This window comes from Oryctolagus cuniculus, chromosome 15, assembly GCF_964237555.1.
Source record: "Oryctolagus cuniculus chromosome 15, mOryCun1.1, whole genome shotgun sequence".
In the NCBI taxonomy this organism is placed as follows: domain Eukaryota; kingdom Metazoa; phylum Chordata; class Mammalia; order Lagomorpha; family Leporidae; genus Oryctolagus; species Oryctolagus cuniculus.
This window is the reverse complement of record NC_091446.1, coordinates 41,143,977-41,170,286: the sequence shown is the minus strand read 5'-3', so window position 1 is coordinate 41,170,286 and position 26,310 is coordinate 41,143,977. Positions and strand designations below refer to the sequence as shown.

The window sequence follows — 26,310 nt, the reverse complement described above, 5'->3', positions numbered from 1 at the left end:
GGTGCAGGCAAGGGCAGACTTCTGCAGGTTCACACAGCCATATACCTGGGCTTCCCTGCCGGCCTGCTCCACAGCCTCCTTACTAAGCTCCATCTGCCAGTGCCAATTCTGTCCAAGGATGGAAACAGAAAATGACACATCAGCACAACTGTTTTCCCCAGTCTCTTATCAACCGGTTTTCTTTATTTTCTGTTGTTGACTATTTCCATAGTTTACTTCATATGTCAAGATATCCCATTGTCGTATTTTAATTAAAGCTATTTTTAATGAATGCATATTTCATAGGTACAACTTTAGGAATATAGTGGTTCTTTGCCCCATACCCCCCCTACCACCCCCACTCCTGTCCCACCTTCTACTCCCTCTCCCATCCCATTCTTCATTATTATGTTCATTTTTAGTTCAACTTTATATACAGAAGACCAACTCTATGCTAAGAACAGATTTCAAGAGTTTGCACCCACCCCTACACACAACATCTAAAGTACAGTTTGAGAAAGAGAGCAAAGCAGTCTCTAGGTTTCCTTTTCCAGGGAAAAGTTTCAGTTTCATTTTCCACTTTCGGTTTCCAGCTTTCAAATGCAGGGATACACCCTCAACTGACAACATTTCCTGCTGTTACCTCCCTTATATATTCCGAGGTATCTGAAAATCTACAAGGCAGACTGGCCAGATCACCAAGGACCCCATCCAGCTAAAGGAAACCCTACAGAACTTTGGACTCCTCACAGCCACCATGAGGTAAGAGGCTCTCAGCTTCTTTGCACTGTGTCTGTAGAGATTCTGAGAAACTTTTCATCAATATTATTTCAACAGGTTTGGTCTCAGTAAGGTCAAGTTTCCCAATGACTCTATGTAACTAGCTGTATTTGGACTAGTATGTTGGAGTGTCAGTGTGTGTGCATGTATGTTTGTGTGTGTCCAAGACTATGGGGATACACATTCCTAAACACAGGTAAAGGACTTCTTTCATGCAGGCATTTTTAGTTTTGTTAACTTTGACCTAAGCAATATTTCCTCATATTATATTCTAAAGAGGAGAGGGAAAATGGAAAAGAGTTTTGCAGGAAGGGAGAAATTGATCCAAATCTCAAGAGTCTGTTCTACCAAATGCACTTGTCCTGTGTGTGGAGGACTGGGCAGCTTATTCATGCAGACGGCATTTTTTGCTGACTCCTCACCAGGGAGGAAACACAGGGTCCATGGGGCTGGGTCAGCTGCATTCAGGAGGCCTCTGAGACGCTCTGCTGAAAATATTGTGGGGAAGTGGCAAGAGCAGCTCATGGCCCTACCCTGCAGGCTTCTGCTTTGACTTTCTGCCCAGCGGGGCTCCTGTGTCAGTCTGGCTGCATTTTAGAGCAGCAGATACTTCTTCCCAGGGGAACTCCGGCCGTCCACAGAACCCTGACACCTGCCTTGCCGTGAGTCTTGGCTGGAGTTCTGTGCTTGGAAGCAGGAATATCTCCCTTGCCTACAGGGCCTTGTCTGAGAATTTCTGTATGGCCTCAACTGAATCTTGATTCAAAGAACTCTTATTAGTTTGCTTTCATGCTTTACTGCATGACCCCAGTCATTTCTTCCAAACCTGCCAATTCGAACACTGCAGGAAACCCATGTAGATAATGCTCTGGACGCTAATAAAGACTTGGGCCCACAGGTACATCTCTCTTCTCCCCACCCCGTGGTAGAACATGCATGTTCCCAGTGGCTCTCCCATTCCCATCAGCCCTGCATGGTGCTTGCACTCTTCTCTCTGGGACCTGTAAAGATTTAGCTGCTCTGTTAGTTGATGTGTTTCTTTGAGTTGTCTCCTCTTTAGCTCACCTGATCCTAACTTCCTTTCAGGTCAGGGCTCTCCCAGAGAGGGCCTATCCTGACAGCAATGGCTTGGACAATGTCAGACCAGGGCCACAGTGGTGATTGCCAGTAGGAACGAGTGTCCTATGAGAGGGACACCTGATTAGGGACCAGACATTTAGCATCAGGCCATGAACCAAAATAAAGAGGTAGCCATTGAGAGACACATGTAAACACCCTGGGTTGGGGCTAGTCTTCATAGTCACTCTCATGACTGACACCTCAAATCAAATGGGGAGAAAAATAACTGACCTTTGGAATTGGCTTCTTATAATAAGCATGTGCAGCTGCCTTATTTGTTTCTACGTTTGAATAATACTACCTTTCTAGCTATTCTATGTTGTGCTTATCTGTTCATCAGGTAATGAGCATTTGGATTGTTTCCATTCTTGGGCTGTTGAGAGTATTGCTGCAGTGAACAACTGTGTACAAATGTTCCTTATTTCCTTCTAATTATTTTGAGCATACACGGAGGTTTGGGATATAGCCAGGAATATATACCCTGGAGTGGGCTCTATGCTAATCTACGAATTACTTGTTGAGAGTCAAATAGCTACTTTCCACAGCAACTGTACCATTTTTCATTCCTGCCAGCAATGTCTGAGGATTTCTATTTTCCCACATCATTGCTGATGCTTCCTCACTGTTTTTTTCTTTTCCAATTTAGCTGACTTAGTGAGAAGTGATTTGGATTTACATTTTGCTAATGACTAATGATGTTGACTATGCTTTCATGTGCTTGCTGGTCTTCTGTGACTTTTTTGGAGAAATGTCTACTCAAGTCCTTTGCACATCTGTAAAGAGTTCTTCGTCCTTTTGTTGCTGATTTGTAGGAGATTTTGGTATACACGGGATAGTAATCTCTTACCAGATGCATGCTTTCAAAGTATTTTCTCTTGTTCTGCAAGTTTTCTTATCACTTGTTGCTAGTGTCCTTTGATATACACAAATTTTTAATGTCCATGAAGTCCAATTTATCCATTTTGTCTGTTTTTCCCTAGGGTTTTAGTATCACGATCAAAAAAACACTGTCAAATCATGTCCTGAGGGTTTTTTTTTTTTTAATGTTTCCTTCTAAGAGTTGTATAGCTTTAGGTTATACATTTTTTTTATTCTCTTTTAAGTTAATATTTTTATGTGGAATAACATGAGACTAGCTTTATTCTTTTGTGTGGTTATTCAAAAGACTCTTTTTCCCAAAGTAAAACACTTTTGTCAAAAACTATTTCACCATAAGAATGAACTTCAGGGCCGACACTGTGGCACAGTGTGTAAAGCCACTGCCTGCAGTGCCAGCATCCCATATGGGTGCCTGTTTGAGTCCTAGCTGTTCCACTTCCAATTCAGCTTTCTGCTATGGCCTGGGATAGCAGTGAAAGATGGCCCAAGTCCCTGGGCCCCTGTACCTGCGTGCACATGGCTCCTGGCTTCCAATTGGTGCGGCTTGGGCTTTTGTGGCCATCCAGGGAGTGAACCAGCAGATAGATCTCTTTCTCTTTCTCTCTCTCTCTCTTTCTCTTTCTCACTTTCGCTATCTCTCTCTGCCTCTGCCTTTCTATAATTCTCCCTTTCATATGAATAAATAAATCTTAAAAAAAAAAAGAATGAACTTCATTGTGTACTGCCACACAAACTTGTTGTTGAATCTCTAAGTCCTATTGAGACTCTATCTGGAGATAGTGTTGAATAGGAAGGAATAACGGTGAGGTCATAGTGCAGGACTTTAATCTGGTAAGGCTGGTATCCTCATAAAAAGATGAAGAGACCCAAGTGTGTTTTCTCCTCGTGGACCAATGCAGACAGGCCATGTGAGGAGGCAGCAAGAAGGCAGCCACTGCAAATCCAGAGGAGTCCTCAGCAGGATCCAGATTTTTTGGTACCTTCATCTGGGACTTCTAGCTTCCAGAACTCCTGAAAAAAAAATCTTTTAAGCCATCCAGTCTGTGATATTTTGTTATTTTAGCCTGAGCTGATGAATACAACCCTTATTCAACAGTTTATTTCTGGGCTCTCTATTGTACTCCATTCGTCTATATAGTTTGTTTTTATGCCAGGAACACAGTATTTTGATCCTTTTTTTAGTATGTTTTAAAATATGACATGTGAGCTGTCCAACTTTGTAATATTTCTCAAGATTGTAATGGCTAATCGGGATCTTTTGAGATCCTAAATATAATTAGGATGAGAATTCTAATTCTGAAAAAGAAAAAGCTGTTGGGATTTTGACAGGGGATGAATTAAATCTGTATATTTCTTTGAGTAGTGTTGTCTTCTTTACAATATTAAGTCTTCTGATCCATGAACACAGGATGTCTTTCCACTTATTTGTGTCTTTCTTCAATTCATTCAGCAATGTTTTACAGATTTAGATATACAAATCTTTTACCTTTTGGTTAAGTTTATTCCTAAGTATATCATTGTCATGGTATTAAATATGAGATTTGTGCTTTCTTAATTTCCTTTTTAGATTGTTCATAGTATACAGAAACACAAGGGATTTTTTCGTGTTGATTTTTTTATCCTGCAACTTTGCTGAATTTATTTATTAGTTGAAACAGTTTCTGCATGGAATCATCAAGATTTTCTATATATAAGATCTATATTTTTAGATTTTTTCTATATATGATTCTATGCTAAATAGAATTTGTGGAAGCAAGCATCCTTGTCTGTTCCTGATCTTGAAAGATGAGATTTCATCTTCTAGCATTGAGTGTGATGCTCACTGTGGGTTTTTTATATGTGGCTTTTATTGTGTTGGGGGTAGTTTCCTTCTATTACTTGTTCATTGAGTGTTTGTATCTGTTAGCATGTTAATTTTGCCAAATGCTTTTTCTGTGGTGAGAGTCATTATTTTTCCCCTTAATTCTATTAATTTGGTATATTACATTGGTTGCTATTTGCATAGTGTATAACATTCTCCATTTATAGCACATATTTTTAAATGAAAACATCAGAGATGAAAATCAAATTAGTAACTCCAAAAGGCCAGGATGTTTGGGAGGCTAGGTCAAGAAGGGACATGTTGATTATAAAGGGTTATCCTAAGAGAAATGTTTCAGTGATGGGATAGTTTTGAATATTAATTGAGGTGGTAGTTCCAAGTTCATTAATGGGAAGAAAAAAATCACAGAACTACATACATACATTATTGTACCAATGTCAATGCCTGATGTTGATATTGGATTATAATTACATAAGATGTGATCACTGAGAAAAGTGAATGAAGGAAACCCTGAATCTCTGCTCTACCTTTGTGTGAAATTAGAGGTATGTTGAGTGGAGGGAAAAAACCCTTGGTAAAACAGTATGTCTTTTGGTTGCTCTGAATATCTTGCATTATATGGAGACTAAGATATTCAAATGCATAACATTTAATAAGCATCTGTATTACTAACTGGTCTGTGTCCCAATTATATTAGCAGCAAAATAAAAAACCTTTGATATAGCTTATAATATATCTAAGTGCTATAGATCTCTAGGCTTATTAAGCTTCCCTAAGCCCAGTATGAGAAGTTTTATTGTTATCCTCACTTACAAAAACGATCCTAAGAGTAGTTGGTTAGCCAGAAAGTACTAGAGCCAGAAGATAGTCGACCGAAAGACATTCACAGCCCATATCTTAAAAATATGGTGCTCTGTAAGAAATACAAGCGGTACACTTTTAAGAAGAGAGACTAAAATTGGACATGTGGTTTCTTGGGTCTTTTTGCTTTGGCATTCCTTCATCAGCTACATGAATTCTGCTGTTGTTTCACAGTGAGTGTGCTGAGGAGCATCCGCTGAAGGACAGGCTGCAGAAGCTGAGATGTCACTTCACATGGGGGCTGCTCATCGAAGACACTGGGTTGCCTGACCTAGAAGACAGAATCCTGGAAGAGATTCAATTTCTAGACACTGAACACAAGGTAGGAATATACAACCTGCTGGCCTATGTGAAACACCTGCAAGGCAAGCATGAGGATGCCCTGGAGAACCTGAAAGAAGCAGAAGAGGTGGTTCAGGGAGACCAGGCTGACCACTCAGATGTGAGGAGTCTGGTGACCTGGGGCAACTACGCCTGGGTGTACTACCACATGGGCAGGCTGGCAGATGCACAGACATACCTGGACAAGGTGGAGAACACGTGCCAGAAGTCTGCAGACCCCTCCCGCTATAGAATGGAGTGCCCTGAGATGGACTGTGAGGAAGGCTGGGCTTTGCTGAAGTGTGGAGGAAAGAACTATGAGCGGGCCAAGGCCTGCTTTGAGAAGGCTCTGGAAGCAGACCCTGAGAACCCCGAATTCAACACAGGGTATGCAATCACTGTCTATCGCCTGGATTACCCTGCCAAAAGACCATGCGATGTCAGTGATGCGTTTTCTCTGCAGCCCCTAAGGAAGGCCATCAGGCTCAATCCACAAGATGCATACCTTAAAGCTCTGCTTGCTCTGAAGCTGCAGGATGTAGGACAAGATGCCGAAGGAAGAGAGTGCTTGGAGGAAGCTCTGGCTCACACATCCTCCCAGACCTATGTCTTTCGATACGCAGCCAAGTTTTTCCGCAGACAAGGCCATCTGGATGAAGCTCTGGAGTACCTAAAAATGGCCTTGGAGGCAACACCCAGGTCTGCCTTTCTTCACCAGCAGATAGGCCTCTGCTACAAGAAAAAAAGAAACCAAATAAAGAAAACTACCCACATGCAGCCTAGAGGACGGGACAGGGAGAATGTGGACAGATTGATTCCATTAGCCATATTTCACTTTGAATATGCTGTCAAACAAAAGCCCACGTTTGACGTGGCTTATGTGGACCTGGCACGCATGTATATAACCGCAGGCGATCATGAAAAAGCTGAAGACACTTTCCAAAAAGTGCTGTGCATGACACCACTCCAGGAACACATACAGCAAAATATACATTTCTACTATGGTCAGTTTCTAGAATTTCAAAAAAAATCTGAAGTTGATGCCATTACCCATTATTTAAAGGCAGTTACAATAAGAAAGGACTCATATGCCAGGGATAAAAGTATCAAAGCCTTGGAGCAACTGGTTTCATGGAAACTAGAGAGAAACCCATTGGACCAGGAGGCCTTGAGCCTCCGGGAGGTGCTCCACAGGTTGGTAGGAGGAAGGGATGAAGCCCTAGAGTGCTCTGAGCAGGACCTCAGACTAGCTGCTGACGGTGGGAACTGGGTGGGGAGTAGCCTCTAGGTGCTCAAGTATCGACCGCGTTCATATTGCATTTGATTTAGGTTAACAGGTAGTAAATGTCTCTCCTACTTGCTGGCTTTAGAAACATATTACATGATTCATGATAATGATGCAATTTTTAAAACGGATAAAATTAACTGCAAAGAAAGATAGGATAAATAGCTGCAAGCATGGCCTACTGCCTTGTGTCGCTTCCCGTCTTCGTGGAGGAACGACACAGGACCCTGTGCTGTTCTTTTGTCTGCTCGGCCCTCCCCAGGTTTGCTGCTGGTTCTTCCCGAGTTGGCTACCGACCCTTCCACCTCCGTAGAAGGGCGGTTCCCCCTGCCACTTTCCCCACTTCCGCGGGGGAGCGGCACGCCGGCCGGCTCTCGGGGGCTGCTCAGGTGTTCCTTCAGATAGATGTTCCCCTTAGATGTTCCTGGTGCATGTTGTCTCTCTCCTCCTTTATAGTCCTCTTCCACCAATCCCAACTCGGCTGCCCACACGCTGAGTATGCTGCTCTCCTCCAATCAGGAGCAGGTCCTGCTGTTTATTGGTTGAACTGGAGGCAGCTGTGTAGAAGCTGTTTCCTCCTCTCCCAGCGCCATATTGTGGGAGAGCAGATGCATAGAATAAGTCTTAATTCCAGTAACAGTCTAGTCCGAGTTGCTCCCCACAGCCTTGATTGTCAGGATACCCACATCCAACCTTGAAGTTCCCTGGGGTTTGACTGTCATTCCAGCTTCTGCTCCAGCTCCCTGCAATGTGGTCTCTGGGAGGCAGCAGTGGTGGTTCAAGAAGTTGGGTTCCTGTCATCCATTTGGGAGACCTGGATTGTGCCTCCAGAACCCAGCTTGGGCCCTCAGCATTGTATGGGCAACTGAGGAGTGAAACAGCAGGGGGAGCACCTGCCTCTGTTCCTTCATCCCCCTTGACCTCTGCCTCTGGAAGAAAGAAGAAACTTGTGAAACAGCTCATGTGCATGTGTGTGTGTGTGTGTGTGTGTGTCTGTGTGTGTGTGGGTATAATGAGAAAACATCTGTGTCTATGACATAAGGTAGAAAAACAGTTTGTCAACTAGCCTTATCACAAATAAACTGTGGTTGTATTCACACGGAAACATTTTATTCGTTTATTTTACTAACAAACAGCTTGCAGAGATAGATACCTAAACTACCATGATGAGCAATGTCTCCCAAACATTGCATAGAAACAAGCTACTGAGAGAGGCAGACGAAAGTGGGTACAAAGTCAGTTAAAGGTCAGCTTCCACAGTGAGGATATTTGCATTTTCATTCACTGTTGGCTTGTTCCATGGAGACTGAGAGGTTCATTGCCCATTGTGTACATGGGGTACACGGCACAGAGTTATAAAGACCCTGGAACCTGCAATCCAAGGAAAGGTGTCCAGGGAAGAAGTCTCAGATAGCTTATCACAGGATTTCAGACGTGCAGAAGACAGCAGACACCACCCTGTGCCGAGGTCCAGCCCAGCCGTCCATGCAGAGGCCTGTCCTTGGGATGCAGAGACTACATGTGCATCTGGCCTTGGGCAGCTTGGCCTGGGATGCAGTCTAGTTGGTACTGTGTTTAGAACTTCCCTGGAGGATTCTATAGTGCAGTGAGTACTGGGATCCACTAATTCATGCAAAATCTCTTGTTTTATCATCTGAATAAACTTGAGATTGCCTGTCACAACCGAGAACCCCAACATGCCAGAAACCGGAAAGCAGACAGCAAACGTGGTCTGGCAAAAATTGCACCCCAGGGATACTAGATGGCAGGCCCCGCCCCACCCACCAGGATCACACAGCAAAGCATGGTCTTGCAGTCACTGCACCAGAGGCAGGGAGGGCGTGGCAACACCAAGCCCCACCTGACAGGAACCAGACAAAGAAATGAAGTCTTGCAGAGACTGCAGCCCAGCCAAGCAGAGGTAGACTAGAGATGGGTAACCGACCGTTGGATCCAACATGGTGTCAGGAGTCGCTGTTACCTGACCTTCAGCCTCGTTGTATCCATTGCAATATATTAGCACAGTGCACATATCACTCCTTCTCTTGTTGTGATAACTTCCAATTGTCATGACACCTGCAGAAGTAACCATCTACAGATTGAAGAGAGTTGGACTCCTGGTCTCCGGGAATCACAGTCCCTTTTGGGGAAACACAGGGAATATGCAGCCCACATATTAACACATATTTATCAATGCACAGGAAAGAGGAATTGAAATAACACATGGGGGCCATGGCAGGAGTCACCTGATATGATCACATTAACAAAAGTCTCTTGCTTTCACAGTGCTGGTTTGGGACATTTTCTGCCTTCCGCTGAAGCCAAGAGTCCACACTGAGGCTAAGGTGTCCCCACGAGACACCATGGTGTCCTGTATCATCCTCGGCCCAGCAGGGAACCGAGCTCACAGAGGTGAATGGCCCTCACAATGGCTCAGCCACCCAGAGAGTTGTTTCTAGACTCCTAGGATGGGACCCAGAGTCTGTTCCTATGACTAATAAGGAGTAAAATCATTGTTAGCAGGGTATGCATAGTTATAGTAGAATCAATAATATGTCATCTCTTAGAATGGCAGCAAATGAGAGTTAAGACTTCCATTTAGGAGTCAGCACTGTGGTGTAGCTTGGGAAGCCACTGCCAGCAGTGCCGGCATCCCATTTTGGCACCTGCACGAATCCTGGCTGCTCCAGTTCCAATCCAGCTCTCTGCTATGGCCTGGGAAAACAGTAGAAGGTGGCCCAAAACCTGGGGTCCCTGACCCGCATGAGAGAACTGGAAGAAACGCCTTGTTCCTGGCTTCAGTTCAGCGCAGCTCCGGACATTGCTGACATCTTGGGTGTCAATTAGCACATGGAAGATCCCTCTTTCTCTGCCTCTGTCTCTCAGTAACTCTATCTTCAAAACACATAAAAAAAATCATTAAAAAAAAGACTTCATTGAGAATTTTGTGAACTCTTGCACTATGAAATGAAAACTGCTTGCTTATAGTAAGCAAACAGGTACACAGATTGGGGGCAGCTTTCCCAAGTTCACCCCGTGGTTATCATGGTCCCCTGCTCTAGGCTCCCAGGCCTCTGCCCTAACCTGCATCTGCCAGCTCCAGTTCTCTGCAAGGACAGGAAAGAGGCAATGGTACATGAGTACAACGTTCTCATCAGTCTCCTCTCAGTTTTCAAAAGAGGACAGAGAAAGCACTCAACATTTAAGTTTCTTTTTCAGGAACAAGAAATCGACCTGTTGCAGTTTCATTTCTGTTCTCAGTTCCAATGCTGATTGGTAAGGATACGCCTACAGTTTACAACACCTGCTGCTTATATGTACCTGTTGCAGTGCTCAGTTTATGTGGAATCCACAACGCACACGGGCCAGGTCTCAGAGGGCACAGTCCGGCTCAGGAAACCTGCAGACTTCTGCCTCCTTCTCAGCAACCATGAGGTAAGGAGTTCTCAGCCTCTCTGCGCTATGCCTATAGAGATTTTGAGCAGATGTTCGTCACCATGTCTCAACAGGTGTGGACACGTTTGCTCATGACTCTATTTGAGTGGCTGTGTATGGACTGGAGTGTGTTGGAAAGTGGACATGTGCCTGTGCGTGTAGAAGACTGTGGAGATGCATATTCATAACCACACACAGAAAGGATTTTCCACCCATGTGTTTTTGTTTCTTTTCGTTAATCAAAGGAACCTTTTCAAATACTCTACCCGCAGAGTGGAGGGAAGAGAGACAGAGTTTTTCAGGAAGGGAGAAATGACTCCGATCTCCAGAGTCTCTTCTACCAGCTGCACTTGTCCAGTCTGGGCAGGGCTGGGCAGCTTGTTCATGCAGACAGCGTTTTCTGCAGGCTGCTCACCACGGAGGACGTGCAGGGCCGAGGGGCTGTGTCAGCTGCAGTCCCGAGGCCTCGCATTTGCTTTGTGGGTCATGTTGTGGGGATGTGGCATGAGAAGCTCATGGCCTTGCCCTGCAGTCTTCTGCTCTTGCTCTCTGCCCAGCTGGGCTCCTGTGTCAGTTGGACTGCATCTTAGATTAGCAGTTACTTCATCCTGGGGAACGCAGGCCATCCGCAGATCATTGTCGTCCTCCTGGCCGTGAGTCTTGGCCTGAGTCCCTGCTTGGGAACATGCACGCAAACATGTACATACGCTTGACCCTAAGAATGTCTATACGTTGCCAACTGAATCTTCATCACTAGAACTGATATTATTACTCTGATTTCTTGTTTCAATATTTCTTAGTATACTAATTAGCTTGTTTGAATGATCTTTACATTTATTTCAACCTATACTGGATAATAAAACTATACAAAAAGTAACTTTAGCAGCTTGGAGACGGGGGTGACAGCAAACTGCAGCAACCAGTGGTGAAGCAACTGGAGGGAGAGCCTGGCGTGTGCCAGACTGGACCCCTTGGGACCAGATAATACGGATGGTTAACTGCTAGCCCAGTGGAAGTAAAAGGGGGCACATTTATCTCACCTAATCTTCCCCACAATGGCAGCCACTGCCCAGCTGAGAATGGGCAGCCATCAATTTGGGCCTGGGCAGCAGCTGCAGAAGCCTTTGTGGGCACGCACAGCAACTGGCTGAGACAGGACACCATCTTCTCAGCAGTACTAATGGCGGTGACAGGGAGCAGGGTATATCTGGCCAGTGGTTCTTGTATATGTGTGTGATCCAGATATTCTAGCAGAGGGAAAAATCTGAAGTCCCTACTGCCTTTGAGCTTGGCTGGCAGGATTGACAGGTGGCTGGGCACTCACATAGGACTGTGAGGCATCCCTAGTCTCCACACATACCAGAGCTCAAGCTGCCAAAGTGGAACTTGCTCAGGGAATATCTACCTCTCTGTTGATTGGACAGGCTAGCAGGATAGAGCCGAGCCTCTGCTTACAGTGACTGTGGGAGCCTTTTGTGCTGAGACCGTGGGGACTAGGTGGCTATGTGAGAGGGTGCAGGATGTAGCTGGGCATGTGAGCAATCATTGGGTGTGAATCCACATGCTCAGGGCTCCTTCGTTGCCTGGGGCAGGTCTTGCAGCTGGAACTGTGGTCAAGGTGAGGACTCTGAAGATCATTTAATCCATTCATATGGCATCCTGGATGAGTGTTGAAGCAACTGGGGCTAACACCAGGCATTCCTCAGCTTGGAGGAGAGGAGATGAGGAAGTGATCACACCAACAGAGGGAACCATTCCCACTTCTTTGTGTTAACAAGAGGAGACCTACCAAGCCCAACTTGGGTTTTACCCTGGATACTTGCCCCACCCTAATGCACTGACCAGAGGTCCCTGGCCATACCCAGTACACACCTCTTGGTATTCACTCAAAGTGCAGACATTTCACTAAGGCACAGAGGCAAAGGTCAAAGATAATGGCTATCAGAGGAAAAGACCAACAAGTAACTAACTCCAAGTTAGTTAACAAGTAACTAAAAATAAACACAGAAATTCAAGACACGGGAATAAGGAAGACACCATGACCCAACTCCAAAGGAACACAACAACATTTCAATATTAGAATGTGAAGAGGAAGAGACTGATGAAATGCCAGAAAAGGAGTTCATAAAATTGATCATAGGATTACTAAAAGGAAATCAGAAGCAAATCCACGAACTAAAGAAAACCATGTGACATGAGTGAAAATTTCTCTCATGAAATTGAGAATATAAAGAGAAATCAAAATGAAATATTAGAAATAAAGAATGCAATAGATCAAATAAAGATGTGGTAGAAAGCCTTAACAACACACTTAATGGGGAAGAAGAAAGAATATTCGAGCTAGAAGACAAAACTGTGGAAATCAATCAATCAATCAGTCAGGCGAAGAAGAAGAAGAAGTGAGGAGGAGGAGGAGGAGGAAGAGGAAGAAGAGGAAGAGGAGGAGGAGTAAGAAGAGGAGGAGGAGGGAGAGGAGGAAGAAGAGGAAGAAGAGGAAAAGGGGGAAGAGGAAGAATAGGAAGAGGAAGAGGAGGAAGAGAAAAAGAAGAAGAGGAAGAGAAGGAAGAGGAAGAGCAAATTGGTAAACATAAAACAGTATTGCAGATATAAAAGGATAATTTCAAATGACCCACCATACTGGTCTTAGGAGTTCCTGAAGGTGTGGAAAGAGAGAATGGATTAGAAGGCCTAATTAGTGAAATAATTCTAGAAAACTTTCCCAATTTAGATAAAGAAAGGGACATCCAAATACAGAAAGCACATAGAACTCCTAATAGACATGACCAGAAAAGATATTCACCATAACACATTGTAGTCAAACTACTACAGTAAAGCACAATGAATAAATTCTACATTGTACATGAGAGAAATGCCAAATTACTTTGAGAGGATCTCCAATTAGACTCAGAGCTGACTTCTCATCAGAAACACTACAGGCTAGAAGGGAATGGCAAGACATAGTCCAAGTCTTAAGAGAAAAAAAAACTGTCCACCCAGAATACTTTACCCTGAAAAGATTTCATTTCTGAATGAAAATGAAATAAAGACCTTGGGCACCTACAGCTATTTGGGAAACCAGTAAGAAGCTGCTAGCTCCTGGTATTGGATTGGCACAGCTCTGACCATTATGGCCATTTGAGAAGTGAACCAGCAGAAGGGAGACATTGCAGATTTTACGTTATATAGTGTGCTGATTTTTAGCACAGTCATTATGTTGTGCAACCTGTTACTAATGCAAGAACCAGTAGAGAGAGAAAGCCTATACCCATTGTCACTCCCTACTCACCCTTCACCCCAGGCCCCAAAAACCATTTATCTGCTTTCTGTCTCCTGGATTGGCCTCATACAGACTTTTCATGTAAACAGACACACACACCATGTCGCTATACCAAGTTCTTAACATTCTATCTTGCCTCAGAATCCCTTTTCAAGGTAGCTGGACTTCCTCACACCACCAGCAGAGCTACCTCAGGCTTGACATTGTCTACAGCTCTCAGATTCCTCCCAATTCCTCAGTGTGCTTGATTCAAATCTGCTTCATGCAGTCACTTCCTGGGAACCACCTGGCCTATGGACAGCTGGACACAAAATTTCCTTGATTCAGCTGAAAGACCCCCCAACAGCCTGCAGGGTCTGGGAACTTAGGCCAAAGTGACAATATCTTAGTGAGATCATGACCACATAAAACTTACAACCATTTGCTCCAAAGCCAGCACTTAGAACACTATAGGAAACCCAACTGGGTAATGCTGTGATTCCTAATCCTAATAGGAATAGATTAGACAAGATCAAACAAGGGCCACAGTGATGTCTGCATTTAAACAAGTGTTTATACCATGAGAAGGACACTGGGTCATGGGTGAGATATAGGCATTAGGCCATGCACCAGGATAAAGAGGTATATATAAGGGAAGACCCATGTAACCATCCAGACCAAATGTATTTGAGCAGGGCTAGACGTCTGGCAGGGCTAGTCTTCATAGTCATGCTCAAGACAGAGACCTCAAGACCACATTAGCAGATAACACCGCCATTTTGTAATGACTTCTTTTTGGGGTGTTGTAGCATCTATAGGTACTTCATTCTTTTTCATAAATGTGTAATATTCCCCATTACAGACATTCTGCATTGTGCTTATCATTGGATCATTGATGTACATCTTTTGGCTGCTGAGAATTGTGCTGCAATGAACATCCGTGCACACATTTTTCATGAACACCTACTTTTACTTAATTGCAGCATGCCCTCACATGTGGAATATGCCCAGAAGTAGATTAAACAATACCTCTATAGATAACTATTAAGAGTCCAAATAGCTTATTTTCCACAGCAGCTGTACACCATTTGTCATTCCCACCAGCAATGTCAGCATTTCAATTGATTCAATCAATTGCTAATACTTATTCATTTATTACCTCGTTCTTTTTCCTTTTCATTATATCTGGGTTAGTTATATGCTAGTTTTCCCATTCTGAGAAGCTATATCTGAGTGTGATTTTGATTCACACTTTGCTAATGACTAATGGTGTTAAATACATTTTCTGGTGCTTGCTGGTCCTCTGGGATTCTTTTTTGGAGAAATGTCTACTCCAGGCCTTTGCACATCTGTAAATTGAGTGCAATGTCCTTCTGTTGCTGCCTTGTAAGAGATCTTTGTATCCACTGAACAATAATCTCTTATCAGATACCTGCTTCCCAAATATTTTCTCTTGTTTCTTGAGTTGTTTTTTCACTTGTTGCTAGTATCCTCTGATGCACAAAGGTTTCTAATTTCCCGGAAGTCCAACTTATCCATTTTGACTGTTTTGCCCAAGATTTTAATATCACCACCAAGATTACACAGTCAAAGCCAATTCCTGAGGTTTTGATTTCTGTTTTTCATCTTCCTTTCCTTTCCTCTCCTCTCCTCTCCTCTCCTCTCTTCTCCTCCCCTAACCCTCCCCTCCCCTCCCCTTTCCTCTCCTCTCCTCTCCTTTCCTTTCCTCTTTTCTTTCTTCCTTTCTAAGTCTTATAGCCTTGGGTCATACATTTAGGTAATTAATCTATTGTAAGTTAATATTTGTATGTGGAATCCCATAAGGGTCTATCTTTATTCTCTTGAGTCTGGTTATCTAGGTTTCTCATGCCTTTTCTTGAAAAGAATCTTTTTCCGGGGCCAGTGCTGTGGTGCAGCGGGTTGAAGCACTGGCCTGAGGCGTTGTCATCCCATGTGGGCGCCGTTTTGGGGCCTGGCTGCTCCACTTCTGATCCAGCTCTCTGCTAAAACAGTGGAAGATGGCCCAGGTCCTTGGGTCCCTGCATCCACATGGGAGACCCAATCAGCTTCGGATCCACAGCCAGTTGGGGAGTGAACCATCGGATGGAAGACCTCTTCTCTCTCTCTCTCTCTCTCTCTCTCTCTGCCTCTCCTTCTCTCTCTGTGTGACACTGACTTTCACATGAATAGATAAATCTTTAAAAAAAAAGAATCTTTTTCCAAAATAAATGGCTTTAACATTCATATCAAAAGCTGTTTTACAGTAAATATACACAGTATTGTGTACTGCCACTCATGCAAAAATATATGGTGACTCTTTAAGTACCATTTGGCAGTATTTGGAGCTGGGTTCTAACAGGAAGGATAAAGGTGAAGTCTAAGTGCAAGACTTTAACCTGGCAAGGCTGGTGTTTTCTTACTGAAAGAGGAAGGGACAGCAGTTTTCTTTCTCCTTGTGGGCCAATGCAGACAGGCCATGTGGGGAGGCAGCAAGGAGGCAGCCACCACAAACCCAGAGGAGTTCTCACCAGCAACAGGACTGTCTGGCACCTTCATCTGAGATTTCTCTTTTCCATAACTATAAGAAAACACATTTTTAAGCCATTCAGTCTGTGGTATTTTGTTATGTCAGCCTGGGCTGACTAATAAAACTCTGTAATTGGGCATTGGTTTATATCTTCTGTTTTTATGCCAAGAACATAATATTTTGATTCCTGTAGCTTTGCAATATGTTTTTAAAACAGGAAGTGTGGATGTCAAATTGGTAGTCCCTTTTCAAGGTTCTTTTGGCTATCTGGAACTTCACAAATATGAATTAGAATTAGTTTTCCCATTCTGAGAAAATATTGTTGGGGTTTTGATAAGAGATGAATTAAATCTGTAGATTGCTGTGGATAGTATTGGCATCTTAACAATATTAGGTTTTCCCACTGGATCAAGGGATGTCTTCCCATTGTGTCTCTTTTTAATTCTTTAAGCATACAATTATCTTGCCTCTTTTTAAAGTTTATTCCTTAATATTTTCTTCTTCATAATAGTATATAAGTGATTTTTTCTTTACTTTTTTTCAGACTGTTTATTGCTAGTGTATACAAACAGTGATTTTTTTGCACGTTGGTTTTATATCCAGAAGTTTGTTGAATTTTTAAAATTAGTTCTAACACTTTATGCATGGAATCATCAGAATATTCTACATGTAAGGTCTATGTTGAATAGAAGTGGCGGGAGAGGCATCCTTGCTTGTGTTCCTGATCTTAGAGGACAATTTCAACCTTCTAGCATGGATTAGTATGCTAGCTGTGGGATTTTCCATATGTGGCCTTTATTGTGTTGAAGTAGTTTCCTTCTATTACATGTGGGTTGAGTATTTGTATCATGAGAGAAGGCTAAATTTTGTCAAAAGTTGTTTCTGCATTGATGAGTCATGATTTTCCAACACATTCTCTTAATGTGTTGTATTCCATTGATGGATGTTACTATACTGTAGGACCATCTCCATTTGTAGGACATTCTTGAAATAGCAGTATCAGAGAGATGAAAGTCAAATTAGTAGTTCCAAAAGCAGGGATGCTTGGGAGTATAGGTAAAGAATCACATGTTGGGGGGCTGGCGCTGTGGTGCAGCAGGTTAACACCCAGACCTGAAGTGCTGGCATCCCAAATGGGTGCCAGTTCTAGTCTTGGCTGCTCCTCTTCTGATCCAGCTCTCTGCTATGGCCTGGGATAGCAGTAGAAGATGGCCCAAGTGCTTGAGCCCCTGCTTCCATGTGGGAGACCTGGGAGAAGCTCACAGCTCCTGCCTTTGGATCAGCGTGGCTCTGGCCGTTGCCACCATCTGGGGAGTGAACCAGTGGATGGAAGACCTCTCTCTCTGTCTCTACCTCTCTCTGTAACTCTGTCTTTCAAATAAATAAAATAAATCTTAAACAAAAAAGTCACATGTTGAAATGAACACTAGGAGAAACGGTGACTTGATCAGCCCTCACCCTGACTGTTGATGAGCAACTTAATATGTTATCCCTCTTAGTATTTTTGTTTGTTTGTTCTACTTAATACTTTTGGTTGAATACTGTAATCAATACACAATTCTTCTTAAGTGCTGAAACTTAACTGAAAAGTGATCACTGTTAAATATAAGAGTGGGAATAAGAGAGGGAAGAGATGTGCAATTCGGGACATGCTCAAGCTGACTTACCCCAAACGGTAGAGTTAGAAACATACCACGGGATTCCAATTCAATCCCATCAAGGTGGCATGTACCAATGCCATCTCACTAGTCCCAGTGATCAATTTCTGTTCACAACTGATCATAATTATAGGACTAAGAGCGAAAGGGATCACATAAACAAGAATAGTGTCTGCAAATACTAGCTGATAGAATAAAAAAGGGAGAGAACGATCCAACATGGGAAGTGAGATACACAGCAGACCCATAGAATGGCAGATGTCCTAAACAGCGCTCTGGCCTCAGAATCAGCCCTTAAGGCATGCGGATCCGGCTGAAATGCCCATGAGAGTATTTCAGGCATGGAAAGCCAAGACACTCTTGGGGAAAAAAAATCTAAATGAAAGATCTCCACAAGTGAGATTCCAGTGGAAAGAACGGGTCATCAAAGAAGGAGGTACCTTTCTCTGAAGGGAGGAGAGAACTTCCACTTTGACCATGGCCTTGTCTAAATATGATCAGAGTCAGTGAACTCAGGGGGCTTCCATAGCCTTGGCAGCTCATGACAAGAGCCTAGGGTGATTCCTGATGCCATAAACAAGAGTGTCAATTTGTTAAGTCAACAACAGGAGTCACTGTGCACTTACTCCTCATGTAGGATCTCTGTCCTTAATGTGCTATGCATTGAGGCTTAATGCTATAACTAGTACTCAAACAGTATTTTTCACTTTATGTTTCTGTGTGGGAGCAAACTGTTGAAATCTTTACTTAATGTATGCTAAACTGATCTTCTGTTATAAAGGAATCGAAAATGAATCATGATGTGAATGGAAGGGGAGAGAGAGTGGGAAAGGGGAGGGTTGCAGGTGTGAGGGACGTTATGGGGGGGAAGCCATTGTAATCCATAAGCTGTACTTTGTAAATTTATATTCATTAAATAAAAGTTAAAAAAAAATAAAAAAGTCACATGTTGATTATAAAGGGTTATCATAATGAGAGTGTTGATATATACATAATACATATATATTACATATATATGTTTCTATCTTCATTGAAGTGGTGATTCCACACTTCAATCACATAAAAAAAATCACAGAACTATATACATACTTTGTTTGTGCCAATGTCAATTCACAATGTTGATATTGGCTGGTAATTGGATAAGATAGGATCATTGAGAGAAACTTAGTAAAGTAACACTGGATCTGGAAAGTACTTTTGCCACACTCAGTGAATCCATAGTTATTTTAGGTACAGAGTGAATTGGCAGAAAGACATGTTAGCCAGAATGTATGAGTTATGGAAAGTATCAGCCTCCTGGGCTCATCCACAAATTGAGAGGGGAAATGAGCAAAGCCCTGCTATGTTCCATTGGTAAATAGAACCTCTTTTTGTTGGTCTGAATTTGTTGCATTATATAGAGACTAGATACTAAAATCAACAATGTTTCCAAGATTCTGCATTTCTAACTGGTCTCAATACCAATCATATTAATAGCACAATAGAAAGGTTTCATATTCCAAGTAATATACTCTAGACTTATTAATCCTCCTCAGCCCAGTGTAGGAAGTACTATTGCAGTCCTCATTTATAGAAAGCTGGTTGTTTGACTGAAAAGTACTAGAGCTTGCAGACAGAACCAACTGCCTTACATTCAGATTCCATGGGAATGCAGGCACTCTAAAGGAATGAAAGTGTGAGATTCAAGAACAGACATTAAAGTTAGTTCTCCCTTAGGCATGCGGATCCGGCTGAAAAGCCCATGAGAGTATTTCAGGCATGGAAAGCCAAGACACTCTGGGGGAAAAAAAAAAAACCTAAATGAAAGATCTCTGCAAGTGAGATCCCAGTGGAAAGAACGGGTCATCAAAGAAGGAGGTACCTTTCTCTGAAGGGAGGAGAGAACTTCCACTTTGACCATGGCCTTGTCTAAATATGATCAGAGTCAGTGAACTCAGGGGGCTTCCATAGCCTTGGCAGCTCATGACAAGAGCCTAGGGTGATTCCTGATGCCATAAACAAGAGTGTCAATTTGTAAAGTCAACAACAGGAGTCACTGTGCACTTACTCCTCATGTAGGATCTCTGTCCTTAATGTGCTGTACATTGAGGCTTAATGCTATAACGAGTACTCAAACAGTATATTTCACTTTGTGTTTCTATGGGGGTGCAAACTGTTGAAAGCTTTACTTAATGTATACTAAACTGATCATCTGTTGAAAAAAAAAGAACAAATTAGCAATTCCCAACTTGACTCTCACTGGGATTAAACATGACAATAGGTCTGATCTGATTTCATCATCAGTTAAAAAATCATCTATTATTTTTCACTTTATGTTTCTGTGTGGCAGCAAACTGTTGAAATCTTTACTTAATGTATGCTAAACTGATCTTCTGTATATAAAGAGAAGTGAAAATGAATCCTCATGTGAATGGAAGGGGAGAGGGAATGGGAAAGGGGAGGGTTGCGGGTGGGAGGGACGTTATGGGGGAGAAGCCATTGTAATCCATAAGCCGTACTTTGGAAATGTATATTCATTAAATAAAAGTTAAAAAAAATAAATATGATCCGAGTCAGTGAACTCAGGGGGCTTCCATAGCCTTGGCAGCTCATGACAAGAGCCTAGGGTGATTCCTGATGTCATAAACAAGAGTGTCAATTTGTTAAGTCAACAACAGGAGTCACTGTGCACTTACTCCTCATGGAGGATCTCTGTCCTTAGTGTGCTGTACATTGAGATTTAATGCTATAACTAGTACTCAAACAGTATTTTTCACTTTATGTTTCTGTGTGGCAGCAAACTGTTGAAATCTTTACTTAATGTATGCTAAACCGATCTTCAGTATATAAAGAGAATTGAAAATGAATCTTGATGTGAATGGAAGGGGAGAGGGAGTGGGAAAGGGGAGGGTAGCGGGTGGGAGGGACGTTATGGGGGGAAGCCATTGTAATCCATAAGCTGTACTTTGGAAATTTATATTCATTAAATAAAAAAAAGTTAGTTCTCCCTCAACTACAAGTACATTCTGCTGTTGTTTCACAGTGAGCGTGCTGAGGAGCATCCGCTGAAGGACAGGCTGCAGAAGCTGAGATGTCACTTCACATGGGGGCTGCTCATCGAAGACACTGGGTTGCCTGACCTAGAAGACAGAATCCTGGAAGAGATTCAATTTCTAGACACTGAACACAAGGTAGGAATATACAACCTGCTGGCCTATGTGAAACACCTGCAAGGCAAGCATGAGGATGCCCTGGAGAACCTGAAAGAAGCAGAAGAGGTGGTTCAGGGAGACCAGGCTGACCACTCAGATGTGAGGAGTCTGGTGACCTGGAGCAACTATGCCTGGGTGTACTACCACATGGGCAGGCTGGCAGATGCACAGACGTACCTGGACAAGGTGGAGAATATGTGCCAGAAATCTGCAAACCCCTCCCTCTATAGAATGGAGTGCCCTGAGATGGACTGTGAGGAAGGCTGGGCTTTACTGAAGTGTGGAAGAAAGAACTATGAGCAGGCCAAGGCCTGCTTTGAGAAGGCTCTGGAAGCAGACCCTGAGAACCCTGAATTCAACACAGGGTATGCAGTCACTGTCTATCGCCTGGATTACTCTAGCAGAACACCCAATGATAATAGAAAGGTGTGTTCTCTGCAGCCCCTAAGGAGGCCGTCAGGCTCAATCCACAAGATGCATACCTTAAAGCTCTGCTTGCTCTGAAGCTGCAGGATGTAGGACAGAAGGCCGAAGGAAGAGAGTGCTTGGAGGAAGCTCTGGCCCAACAGTCCTCCCAGACCTACGTCTTTCGATACGCAGCCATGTTTTTCCGCAGACAAGGCCGTATAGATAAAGATCTGAAGTACTTGAAAATGGCCTTGGAGGCAACGCCCACATCGGCCTTCCTGCATCACCAGCTGGGACTTTGCTACCAGGCACAAATGAGGAAAGTTAGAAGGCAAGATAGAGAAAATGTGGACAGACTGATACAATTGGCTATAGGTGAGTTTCAAGAAACTTTGAAATTAAAGCCCACATTTGAATTGGCTCATGTGAACCTAGCAGAAATGTATGTGGAAAAAGAGCAGTACAGGGAGGCTGAGGAACATTTTCAGGAAGCATTACGCATCAAGGACATTGACGATCACATCCAGCAAGAAATTCATTACCGCTTTGGCCAATTCTATGAGCTTCGTGGACGTTCTGAAGAAGACAAAGCCATCACTCAGTATCTAAAAGGTCTAAAAATAGAAAAAGTGTCCCATGCCAGGGAAAAACTGCTCAAGGCTTTAGAGATTTTGGCAGAAAGACGTGTGAACCAGAATGTCCGAGATGTGGAAAGTACTGCCCTCCTTGGGCTCATCCACAAATTGAGAGGGGAAGTGAGCGAAGCCCTGCTGTGTTATGAGAAGGCTCTAAGGCTGGCTGCTGACCTAAACTCCATGTTCTGAAATGGAGATCGCCGTTATCCAAGTAAGGTACTCAAAACGAAATATAACATCATCTTTCCCCAAGCACTAACTTGAAAAGAGTAACTAGGAGGGGCGTTTGCTATAGCACTTTAAATGGCCCTTAGGATGCCTGCATGCTATATCAGGTCTGTGTTTGAATCCCAGCTCCACGCTTGATACCAGCTTCTTGCTAAGCACAGCCTGAGAGCCAGAGCTGATACTGCAAGTACTTGCATCTCCGCCGCCTGAATTTAATTCCTTGCTTCTGGCTTCAGCCTGGCCCAGTCCTGGCTGTTGCAGGCATTTGTGGCATGAAGCAGTGGAGATAATTCTCTCTCTCTCTCCCTCTCTCCTCTACTTCTACCTCACCCTCTCCTTCTCCCTCCTAAGTAATGCTTTTAAAAAAAATGTGTACTTCCTGCAGAGATTGCTCTTTACAGCATCCATGCACTTCTTGTTGACAAAACAAACAAACAAACAAAAAAACTCTAATGCTAATTGGGGCACCAATCATCTGTAGGGCCAATGAGAACATGCTCTGCCTGATTCTGCCCTTGGAATGAAGAGCTTCCACCCTCACATTAGCTGATAACCCACACAGAGAAGACTTAAAGAAGCAATGTTTCTTTTTCACGTGACCTGGAACATTGATCTGCAACAGGGTCAGTGCAAAGGGTAAAACCATTGAGCAAAGGTTAAAGGTACAGACAAGGAGAGGATTCTGGAGTCTGCTACAGCACCTTAGCCTAGAGTTCCACTTCCCAAGGACCCACTGAAGCTACCACCTGCGGATCAGTGAGTCAGTCAAGCCAATAACATTACCCTTTGTCAGTTCAGCTACTGGCAGTCACAAGGGTTCTTCACGATCCAAATATGTTCCTGAGCATTTACTCACATCTCTGTTTCTCCAGTTTATTGAGGAAAACATGTAATGGAAAACCTTCTGGATGTGTAAGCTGAAGACGATATTCACAACTGGATGCATGTTTCCAGTGCTGCTGGGTGGTGTGAGATATAATCTGTTTTGCACCTACACAAAAATATTCAGCAAAATTTCCTAAGATCACAAATTTCTTGAGTGATTCCTTTGTCAATGAGATTTAAAAAAAAAAAAAAGATGTGTACTCTATGTTTTTGTGGAAATAGCAAAATCAAAATCATCAACATACGCAGTGCTAGAAGGCCTGAAACAGAGCAATCCTTGGGATTATAAAGCATGGCTAGAATTTTAAAAAATACTTGGAAAGTAATTATTTCTACAGGCCTTGGAAGATTGACTCTTGTCACCTTGATCCCTGAGAGCTGGAATTGACCAATGGTGGGGAACAGAGTAGGGACAGAGTGCATCATTCAGACCATCCCTGGGGAACACACAAGAACCACTCCGTTCAATTCTGTTGATACTAAAGGAAAAGAGTTAATAAATTTGATCAGAGAGAAATACTAAGGTAATAATATTCCTTTTTTCTGGGAAAAATGTGTGATTTGGCTTTACCTGCCTCTCCTTGAATACCTTCTATATCCCTATAGAAGAACCCACTGTGGAGAAATATTTGCCACCGTTCATGGTAGAAATGAGAAATTTGAAGACACATCTCTTCTGCTTGGAAAACACACAACATTCTTCCAGTCCTCACACCCCACAGCTCTAAGCTTTCAATTTGGCTCAGTACTGTAACTGTTGCTAAAATGAAAGCTATTGCTATTTAGCCAGAGATCAGCCTTGGCAAAAACAATTATTGGAAGATTCATAAAACTCCTGACTGAATTCAGGACAAATATTAGAAAGTCACTGACATAAGCACTAAATTGTCAGAAAGTTTGGGTTCATTGCAACAAAAGATTCATTACTATTAAAACATTTCTAGTACTTCAGGTACTAGAATCAAAATATGCTTTTCTCCTATCAGATCTACTTCATAGAGTGTGTGACCTTCTGTGAGGATGTGTGTGTGTGTGTGTGCATGTGTCTCCATGTGTGAGTCTATATCTGTGAGTGAGTGTAAAGTAAGTTCTAAACAAGTAATTTTAACATCAACTCCCTTCACCCTGGAAACTCAAGGACTGAAGTCACCCAAACTGGCTGGTGAATGTACTTATCCTTTCGGTACCAAATGGACCACAAAGGAACAGAGGGAAAGCAGAAGGTACATAAAAATACGTATTTATCTATTCAGTTTAAAATGACAACAATGGAAAGATAAATGAAAGATTCTAATGCTAGCTTCTGGGAAATGATGGGGCAAAGGGAGGGAAAGCCACAGAAGCTGGATCCTCCTTATTTGTATTTGGCACCATGTAAGTATTTTACCTAACTCTAAAGCCAAACATGACACCATATGCATCCTATAAAGTGTTGGCCATTTTATGTAATGATTAAAAAAAATTAATTGGAGGCAGTGCAGTGGCATAGCGGGTAAGGCCACCACCTGCAGTGCCAGCATCCCATATAGGCGCCAGTTCGGGTCCTGGCTGCTCCACTTCCAATCCGGCTCTCTGCCATGGCCTGGGAAAGTAGTAGAGGATGGCACAAGTCCTTGGACCCCTGCACCCGTGTGGCAGACCCGGAGGAGGTTCCTGGCTCCTAGCTTCAGACCAGTACAGTTCCGGCCATTGCGGGCAATTGGGGAGTGAACCAGTGGATGGAAGACCTCTCTCTCTCTCTCTGCCTCTCCTTCTCTCTGTGTGTAATAAATAAATAAAAAATCTTTAACAATTTTTAAAAAATAAATTGATGGATGGATACAAAACAAAATGGAAGGGCCAACACTGTGCCATAGTAGGCTAATCCTCTGCCTGCAGCACCAATTTGAGTTGCCACTGCTCCACTTTTGATCCTGTCCTTAGTAATGTGCCTGGGAAAGTGGAAGATGACCCAAGTGCTTGGGCCCCTGCACCCATGTGGGAGACCTGGAAGAAGCTCCTGGCTTCGGACTGGCCTAGCTCTGGCTGTTGCTGCCATTTGGGGAGTAAATCAGCAGATGGATGATCTCTCCCTCTGTCTTGACCTCTCTCTGTAACTCTACCTCTCAAATAAAGAAACCTGAAAAAAGGAAAAGAAAAGGAAACTGAATGGATGAATGGATAGATACGTGGTTGAGTGCATATAGTGAAATGTGAACTACGGGACCTGCATACATGAGTATTCTTGTAAAGTTCTCCCATCTGTCCTCTCTGGAAATACACATCAGAAATGAGATACTTAAGAGAGAAAATAGAAACATTTTAAAAAACTAATGCAAACTGGACAAAATGGGATATTGTATTCATGGGATGGAAGATGAAAGCACATAGAGAACACAAATTTCAGGACTTTTGAATACACTAACTGGATCCTACATTTTTGGTAGGACACATTGCAAAAGGTACAGGGAAAACATTCATGAAATCTACTCAGCAAACATTCTGGAGTTGTCCTGATGCACTCTCATTACTCAGAGACCGTTGTAGTGTAATTTAGGAAACACCTCATAATAACCAACTGGTATTACTTTAGAAAGAAGAGGTTCAGTTTGGAAGCCAACATATATATATATATTTAAGTTTGATTCACCTAAATCAATCACATGCAGCTGAATTAATAAGATGCACTTATGACATCTTATCCACAAAATTCACAGAGTAATAATTTCATTTTAAAGCTTTTTACAATTATACTAGTGTGATATGAGATGTTACCAATGGGGAATTCAGGTGAAAGGTACACAGGACCCTTACCACAGCTTCCTATGAGTCTATAATTGTTTCAAAGTAATTCTGAAATGTAAAAACATGAAATCATGAAAATGCTTTCATACCTGAATATGTTGCAGTAAACTAAAGTGTGAGTCAATGGGGGCAGAGTGGTCCCTGGAAGACCCAGGAGAAGGTGTTAAAATCATCAAACCATTTGCACAATGGGGTTCTGGTAGCTGAGCCCTTTCTCGGTAGATCTGATTGGAAGTCCTATAATCTCAAAAGCCAAG

At 42.9% G+C, this 26,310-nt stretch overlaps 1 pseudogene; it reads left to right on the top strand.

Annotated features, from left to right (window-relative positions):
- Window positions 1–23,788, top strand: part of LOC100345918 (interferon-induced protein with tetratricopeptide repeats 1B-like) — a 45,645-nt pseudogene extending 21,857 nt beyond the window's left edge.
- Window positions 23,789–26,310: the final 2,522 nt, after the last annotated feature.